Genomic DNA, 8,118 nt, shown 5'->3' on the forward strand with positions numbered 1-8,118 from the left:
GTCCTTCCTCCTTCAGGCATTGCGTCCGAAGGGCTATTATCATGGTGGCTAACTTCCTAGCTGTGGTAACTAAGGTTCCTTATTAGCTCCAGGGTCTTTGTGCTCCCTCCACATTTGCTGTGAGCCAGGGACGGACTCCTATGGGAAGCAGCATTGACTGAAATGCTCCAGCTCTCTTGGCCCAGGACAGCAAGTCTCACGTTTACTGTAGTGTCCAGCGCTGAGCATCACTGGGGTTAAAGGATTTAGCCTAAAGCTCCCTACAGCCTGACAATAGACAGTTAACACATACAAAGATTTATTTTTGAGTGGTCGTAAAGATTAAACATTCAATTTTTCCTAAATGATAAGCTGACACTCTGATAGATTTGAAGCAGTGTGCAGAGACTTCCTGTGTTTGATTAACCTTGACTGTGCACGCTTTTGTAGCGCAGGCAGCTGCTTAGAACAAACTTCACAGCCTTACAAAAAAAAGTCATTAATCTTTTATCATTTTCCAAACTGGGAACTTAGTATGTACTTACCAATTATGAAGAGACATATGTAGGTTGACATGATTTATTGATACTTTATTTCACACTTGAGTTCGGTGGACAAATCCTCATAAGTAGCATCCTGTACTGTGTCTATCTTTCTTTTCTCACCTGCAGTAGTTTCTCTGAGACCCGTAAGAATATGGTGTCGTGGAGGCATCAGAGTCTGGCTTCCAAAGGGAGAAGGAATACATGAGACATGGCTGGACAATCAAATATCATAATTTCACCTTATCCATAGTGATTGGCTATGGAACTTGAACTGGACCAATGAGAATCCATCCTTCGTTGATAAATCGGTCCTTTTCCTGGGTTTGTTTCATGAGAGGTTGGTGGCGATCATCTTTGTAGAAAGAATCTGCTGGGAATGAAGTACAGACAGAAGCAGAATTAAACTGTGAAGACCCGTCTTCTGACAGTGTTTGTTCACTAGGGATCAGCTAGGTTCTGAGTTACATGAGTCAGTAGATTCCCTTTATTGGCCAAACCAGCTCATGTTCTGTCCTTAGTGCAATGTGCTTAAATCTGCCTGTTCGTATCAGACCTTTCAGGGTCAGAGCCCCGCATGAGGAATAAGCAGGACTTCTATCAAGAAATACTACCAGAGACATTTATTTCCCAATGAGTCCCTAAAAATATGAACTATATTATGACTGTCTGATGTTGCCATTGGATTAGAACCTGTACTTTCCAATTTCCTTCAAAACCATATCTAAAGCCATGGTCATCTGTAAGCAACTGCTGTCGTATGAGTAAATGCCAGTGAAGATACATATAGGGTTGGGTGTCAATGAAGACATATGCAGAGATTAAAAAAACAGAAGTGTTAAAATGAGAGTATGTTGTATCTATTGCTATCAATTTCTAAGAGTTCTTTCCCATGGGCAGACATTATAAAATATGAACAATGTTTTATTTAATTTTAAAATTAGTTTTTAGTTACACATGAAGACTAAGATAGGATCCATGTTGAAATGTTATTAAAGGTACAGACAAAATTAGCACTGGGAAAGGTTTGAGTTCTGTTCTAAAGTACTTGCACTTAACCGTGAGTATAAGGAAAGGAGACTTTGAATGTTTTAAATGAAAACATTTCTAGAAAATTGCAAGAGCGACTATGCAGAAGAGAGGAGAAGGGGGAGACAGAAGATAAGGTAATCAGTCACAGGATGTTGGAGCACAGTCCAAGAATGGAGCTGTGTGAGAATTCTGAGTACTTGTGAGAAAACTCCAAGAAAACAAGACAAAAGTTTTGTGACTTCAGTTTCTTCAAAAACACAAAATTGTTCTAGGAATGGACTTTCATGTCCCTCCTAGGTTTTGAAGGAAATTGGAAAGTACAGGTTCTAATCCAATGGCAACATCAGACAGTCATGATATAGTTCATAGTTTTAGGGACTCATATTGGGAAATAAATGTCTCTGGTTGTATTTCTTTTCTTTTTTTCTTTTCTTTTTTTTTTTTTTTTTGGTTCTTTTTTTCCGGAGCTGGGGACCGAACCCAGGGCCTTGCGCTTCCTAGGCAAGCGCTCTACCACTTAGCTAAATCCCCAACCCCTGTATTTCTTGATAGAAGTCCTGCTTATTCCTCATGCGGGGCTCTGACCCTGAAAGGTCTGATACGAACAGGCAGATTTAAGCACATTGCACTAAGGACAGAACATGAGCTGGTTTGGCCAATAAAGGGAATCTACTGACTCATGTAACTCAGAACCTAGCTGATCCCTAGTGAACAAACACTGTCAGAAGATGGGTCTTCACAGTTTAGTTCTGCTTGTATAGCGGATAGGAGTTGTTATTCATGTGCTGCTATGGAAAAAAAATGTTTTTTTCCCTTTTTGCCACGTGTAGCTTGTCTTTGTGATTGAACTCCTTGTTTGTGTGAGTCTTCTTAACCCTGAGAGTATAAATTATCTGATGAGACTTTAGCCCACCTCACTTTAAGGCCCCATTCTCCCAGGTTAACACTGCCAACTAGAGCAGTAAACAACTGAACGATTGCAAGGTTTCAGTTTGAGACAAAGAGGCATGAGCAGTTGAAATGGAAAGAGAATGGACACAGAGAGAGCCTAAGGAGGAGGAGGAAGGAAGGGCTGTCCCACAAGAAAGGAGAGAAAATGTAAACAGCAGTAAAGGATAAAGTAGTCAGGGGAACTGATTCCCTGGGTTGAGAACTTGTAGGAAGATAATGAGTTTAGTTTTGCTGTTTAACCTTTTAGAAGTTGAGTTCTTTATGTAGAATGGACAATAACCATGAAATGGACCTGGATCTTGGAAACTCCCTGATCTCATGCTCTACTTATAACGACAAATGGGAAAGTATGTCAAGAACAATAATATTTGTGAGTGTGCATATGTGCGCGCAGAAGCGTGCACGAGCACACACACACACACACACACACACACACACACACACACACACACACACACGTAACAATAATAGTCAAGAAAATAAGCCCTCAACTTGAGAGTGTGTAGGGAGACGAGGGAAGGATTAGAGGGAGAGTATAGAGAGAGGCTGGAAGGAGAAAAGGGAAGGGGGGGGGTCATGTCATTCTATTTCATTTAAAAACATATTTTTAAAAAGAAGAGTAATGTTCATCTATATCCAAAGAAATAATGGGTTATTATAAATGGGATATTTTGGTAATGAAAATGGCAACTAGCTGTGACCATGTTTGCTGTTTGACAGGCCGCCATGGCTTTAGTAGCAAGAGACTAGCAGTGAGGGATGAGTATATTGAAGAACATAAGCCCCGAGCTATTTTAAACTGATAAACGTTTCCATGTATGTTCTACTTCAGAAGGAGATTTCTTAGTAATGGGTCCCCTTAGATTATCTGTCATTTGTTTATTGCTCCTGGGTGTCTAATCACCTGCTCTGTCTTGGGGCACAGACAAGATGGGTTTTTCCTGTCTGTGAGGAGGAAGACCAGCCTTGCATGGGAGTTGCATGCCAGGTCAAGGGTCCCTGGAAAGACCTCCTCGTGAGTAGATGGCTGAACTTCCCCCCCCCCTTTTTTTTTTTAAAGATTTATTTATTATATGTGAGTAGCTGTCTTCAGACACACCAGAAGAGGGCATCAGATCCCATTACAGATGGTTGTGAGCCACCATGTGGTTGCTGGGATTTGAACTCAGGACCTCTAGAAGAGGAGTCAGTGTTCTTAACCGCTGAGCCATCTCTCCAGCCCCCCCCACTTTTTTTTTTTAAAGATTTGAACTTTCCCCTTGTAAGTCCTTATTTCCTATGAATTTTACTCAAGTGAGGAGTTCATAAGAGGCAAATAAGAGTTCAGTACAGAATGAGCTGCTCCACACTGCAAGGATCCACAGTTGGGGCTCCCTCCACTCTAAGAAACTTGGGGTATTGCTAAAATCCTATTTACTTCAATTTGGTTAGAAGATTTTTATGTGTGACCATAACATTAGTCTTACTTATAAAAGCAACAACAAGAACAAGAAGAGAGGGTGAGAGAGTCAGTGTCCTGCCTGGAAGCTTGTTTGCATCTGGACATGGCTTCCTCCAGGGACTTTTAGTTTTACTTGTGTATGCAGTTGAAATACTTCCTTCTCTGCCTCCAGTCCCATTGTAGACTAGAAGTAGCAATTTATAGAAGAGAGAGAAAGACGCCATAAAAATAGGCTCAGTTTGTTTAAAGTGCACCCAACTTTGGGTCATGACTCCTGGGATCAGGCACTTTATTGTAACCGATATAACAATAAATTTACATCTTGATGCCCTTAATTATCATTAAATGATTAAATTTAGTGTGGTATTCTTCTGTCAAAGGTACACAAATATACATTAGATCTGCATAACTGAAGCCAGTAATGTACAATAGGAAGAAACTCAGCTATCTGGGAAACGTATGACCTAAACAGACAGTATCTGGTTAAAAATGGTTACCTCCCCTCAATGCCCTCCGACCCCCATTGTGTAGCAAACACACTCATGGCTTGATTGACCACAATTATTGCTCTTGAGCAGGGCTCTGTTTGGCCTAAGCTAATTATGGTAGTTGAGTCTTTTTTTTCTTTTTTGTGAATTGCCATAGTAACCAATTCAGGAAGGAGCTTATAGTCATTCCTCCAACCAGAAGCTCCTAACATGGCTTTGCTTGCAGGAGACGGGCACTTTTGCTAAGCGGTTAGAAGCAGTGCAGGAAAAGGCTTCCCCTCACCTGTGAGCTAAGATTTGCATTTGTGTCTTGGAACTACTCTTTCCACTTTGTTATTCTGTGTTACTGTGTGAGGTGGGTGATTCAGTCCCCATACTGTGTTGAAATTCAGTATGTAACGCTACAGTCCTAAGAGGCATGGCTTTTAGAAGGTAATTGGGATGAAGGTAACAATCAGGGAGGAGACCATGCTCTTACAGGAAGCTCCCAAGAGAATTTTCCCTCTGTTACTTTGTCCTACAAGGTTGTTGCAAACCTTAGCTGAGCACAGGCCCATCTTACTTCCAGACTCCAGAGCTGAGAGAAATAAATTTCTACAACTGATAAATTAGTCTGAGAATTGTGATATTGAAGCACTAACAGATGAAGCCACCATGGCAAAGTGGGCCTGGTGCTTAATGCAGCCCATGGAAGGAGAGCAGAATCGAGGGGGAGAAAGCAGAGCTAAGTCTTGGGAGTGTGCACCTGTACTCTCCGTGCTTGGGAGGCTAATGCGGAAGTCTTACAAATTAAACAAAGTTTATATCTTATTCTATGTGTGTGTTTGGCTATATCTATGTATGTTCACCATGTATGTGCCTGGTGCCTGTGGAGGCTGGAAGAGGGCATTGGCTCTGCTGGAACTGAGTTATGGACGGTTGGAAGCCATTATGTGAGTATTTGGAATTAAATTTGGGTCTTCGGGAAGACCATTGAGTACCCTTATGGACTGAGCCATCTTTCTAGCTCCTAGGAATGGAGATTTAAGGCAGTCTGGGTTACACTTTATTTCAAGGTTAGAATGTGCTACATAGAAATTGTGTCTCAAACTAAAACCAAACCATCCCTGAACTAAACTAAATTAGTTGGAGCCCTGAAGTTCTTTCTGGGTCTGAGTTAGTAGTTGTGGTGTCTGTTGACATTGTTCTCATTATGTCTCCATTTACCTGAAACTGAGAGTACAGATGCTTTCCTGTGGTCTGCTGGAGACAATTGGTTGTTAGCACATAGGTACAGGGGTTTTGTGTGGTTCAAAAGCATGGGACACCAGAACTGCCTTGCTGGAGTCACAGGGAGTGTCAGTCTGAGACTACTTGGTGAGGTTCAGCATTCGTCACAGTCAGCACGAGACTGAGAGACTGACAGAACAAAGACTGGAAGAGGGAAGATCTGATTAGCCTTAGGAGGAACCATTGGAAGGAGCCACTGGAGGGACAGGAGAGAGGCGGATAAACAGTGTCCTTGACGCTCAAGATGTCGAAGCGAGGACGTGGTGGGTCCTCTGGAGCGAAATTCCGAACTTCCCTGGGTCTTCCAGTAGGAGCTATGATCAACTGTGGTGACAACACAGGAGCCAAAAACTTGTATATCATCTCTATGAAGGGAATCAAAGGACGGCTGAACAGACTTCCTGCTGCTGGTGTGGGCGACATGGTGATGGCCACAGTTAAGAAGGGCAAACCAGAATTAAGGGAAAAGGTACATCCGGCAGTGGTGACTCGACAATGAAAGTCATAGCAAAGAAAAGACGGGGTGTTCCTTTATTTTGAAGATAATGCAGGGGTCATAGTAAACAATAAAGGTGAGATGGAAGGTTCTGCTATCACAGGTCCAGTTGCAAAGGAGTGTGCAGACTTGTGGCCCAGGATTGCACCCAATGCAGGAAGCATTGCCTGATTCTCCAGTGTGTTTGAAAACTATATTCATTAAAAGTCTTCGCTCTGAGTAAAAAAAAAAAAAAAAAAAAAAAAGAGTGTCCTTGAAGAGTTGCTATTCTTTGACTTCCTATGATCCAGAGGCAATATGAGGTAGGTAATTTGGTTGTAACTGGTGACTCAAGACAGCAAAAAGACAGAAACAAACAGTAAGGAGCCCTGGACATTAAAAGATTTGTGACAAATACTGGCTAAAGAAAACTTCCCAGAGACAGGGGCTGAGCAAGACAGGGAACCACAGTGATATATACAAAATGTAGTTTGCTTGCTTGTTTTTCATCTACTTCTATTTGCTCTGTAGAAAAATCCAGAATGTAAAGGTGTTCCTGGGTTAGGGATATAGCGTATTGGAGAGAACACACACACCATATATATAGACACACACACACACACACACACACACACACACACACACACACACACTACATTTCTGGAGATTCCAAGTATTTTCTGTGTTTATTACCGATGATTGGTTGCCAAGCAACGCTGACTCGTTTCATTTCCTGAAAGACGGGTGATAGTGAGAGAAGCACAGGATGAGGCAGAGAAGCCTAGAAAATGGCTATTCTTCATGGTTTGTGAAAGTTAGCTCCATCGTGGCAGAGCCAGTGGTTAGCCAGGGAAGTGTAACATGCTAGTGGTTCTAGTTTGTTCTCTGTTGCTGTGAGAAAATTTTGACCAAAGCAATGTGAGAAAGGAAAGAGTTTACGTCTTATAGTCTATCAGCATAGGAAGCCAAGGCAGGAACTGAAGATAGGAATCTGGAGGCAGGAACTGGATCAGAGGCCATGGGAGACTGCTTCTGTCTGGCTTGCTTCTGTCTGGCTTGCTTCTGTCTGGCTTGCTTCTGTCTGGCTTGCTTCTGTCTGTCTTGCTCAGCCACTTTGCCCAGGCCCACCTGCCCAAGGACGGCATGGCTTCTAGTGGACTAGGCCTTCCTAAATCATTTAGCAATTAAGAAAGTGCTACATGAACACACAGACAGGCCAGTCTTATGGAGGCGATTCTGATGGTGTCAAGCTGACAAAAGCATGACGCCATTTTCTTAGCGGACCAAGGAAAGGCCATCCTTTTAGGTGAGCCTGGTGCTACTCTAGTTCTCAAGTTTGTCCTCCAGGTGCAGAATTCAAACACCAGGGAGGAAGACAGTCACTGAGAACTGAAAGTGCCTGGATTGGCAGAACTTTGATGAATAAGGAAACAAAAACACCAGGGGTCATTGGACTCATGAGGAGCCTCCCAACAAAGATAAGTGATGTCAGGGTGATGCCATCAATAAGCTCATAGTTCTGAATGTCTGTTTCTTTGGGCACTACTTGCATGATCACTCACCTTCCCCTCCCTACCATCTGGTCTGCCTCTTGCTTTTGTGGCTAATCATATATCCATTTTTTTTTGTTCAAACATAGATCTGTTATACTTGACTAAGGTTTTGCTTATAAACAAATGCTACTTCTGCCTCCTTGAGACATTCCCTTGAGACACTTTTAAAGCCAACCTTTAAAGTTTATTCTCATCACTGAAAAGGTTGCTATGGATATTTGGTAGTTCATTCCATAAATAACTATTAGGTACCTACTATGGGCAGGGACTATGCTAAGCACTGGGATAATGGTTAACAAGAGGTTTGTTAGTTATTTTACCATTATGTGGTCATATATGTGCCAGAGGCAGAGAGGACTGATGCTAGCTCATCATCTCACCCATCCAC

General features: G+C 42.3%; 1 pseudogene; it reads left to right on the plus strand.

Moving 5' to 3' along the window:
- Positions 1-5,936: 5,936 nt before the first annotated feature.
- On the plus strand, positions 5,937-6,443 carry LOC134480573 (large ribosomal subunit protein uL14-like; annotated as a pseudogene).
- The last annotated feature ends 1,675 nt before the right edge of the window (positions 6,444-8,118 follow it).

Source organism: Rattus norvegicus, chromosome 9 (genome assembly GCF_021556685.1).
Source record: "Rattus norvegicus strain SHRSP/BbbUtx chromosome 9, alternate assembly SHRSP_T2T, whole genome shotgun sequence".
Classification (NCBI taxonomy): Eukaryota; Metazoa; Chordata; class Mammalia; order Rodentia; family Muridae; genus Rattus; species Rattus norvegicus.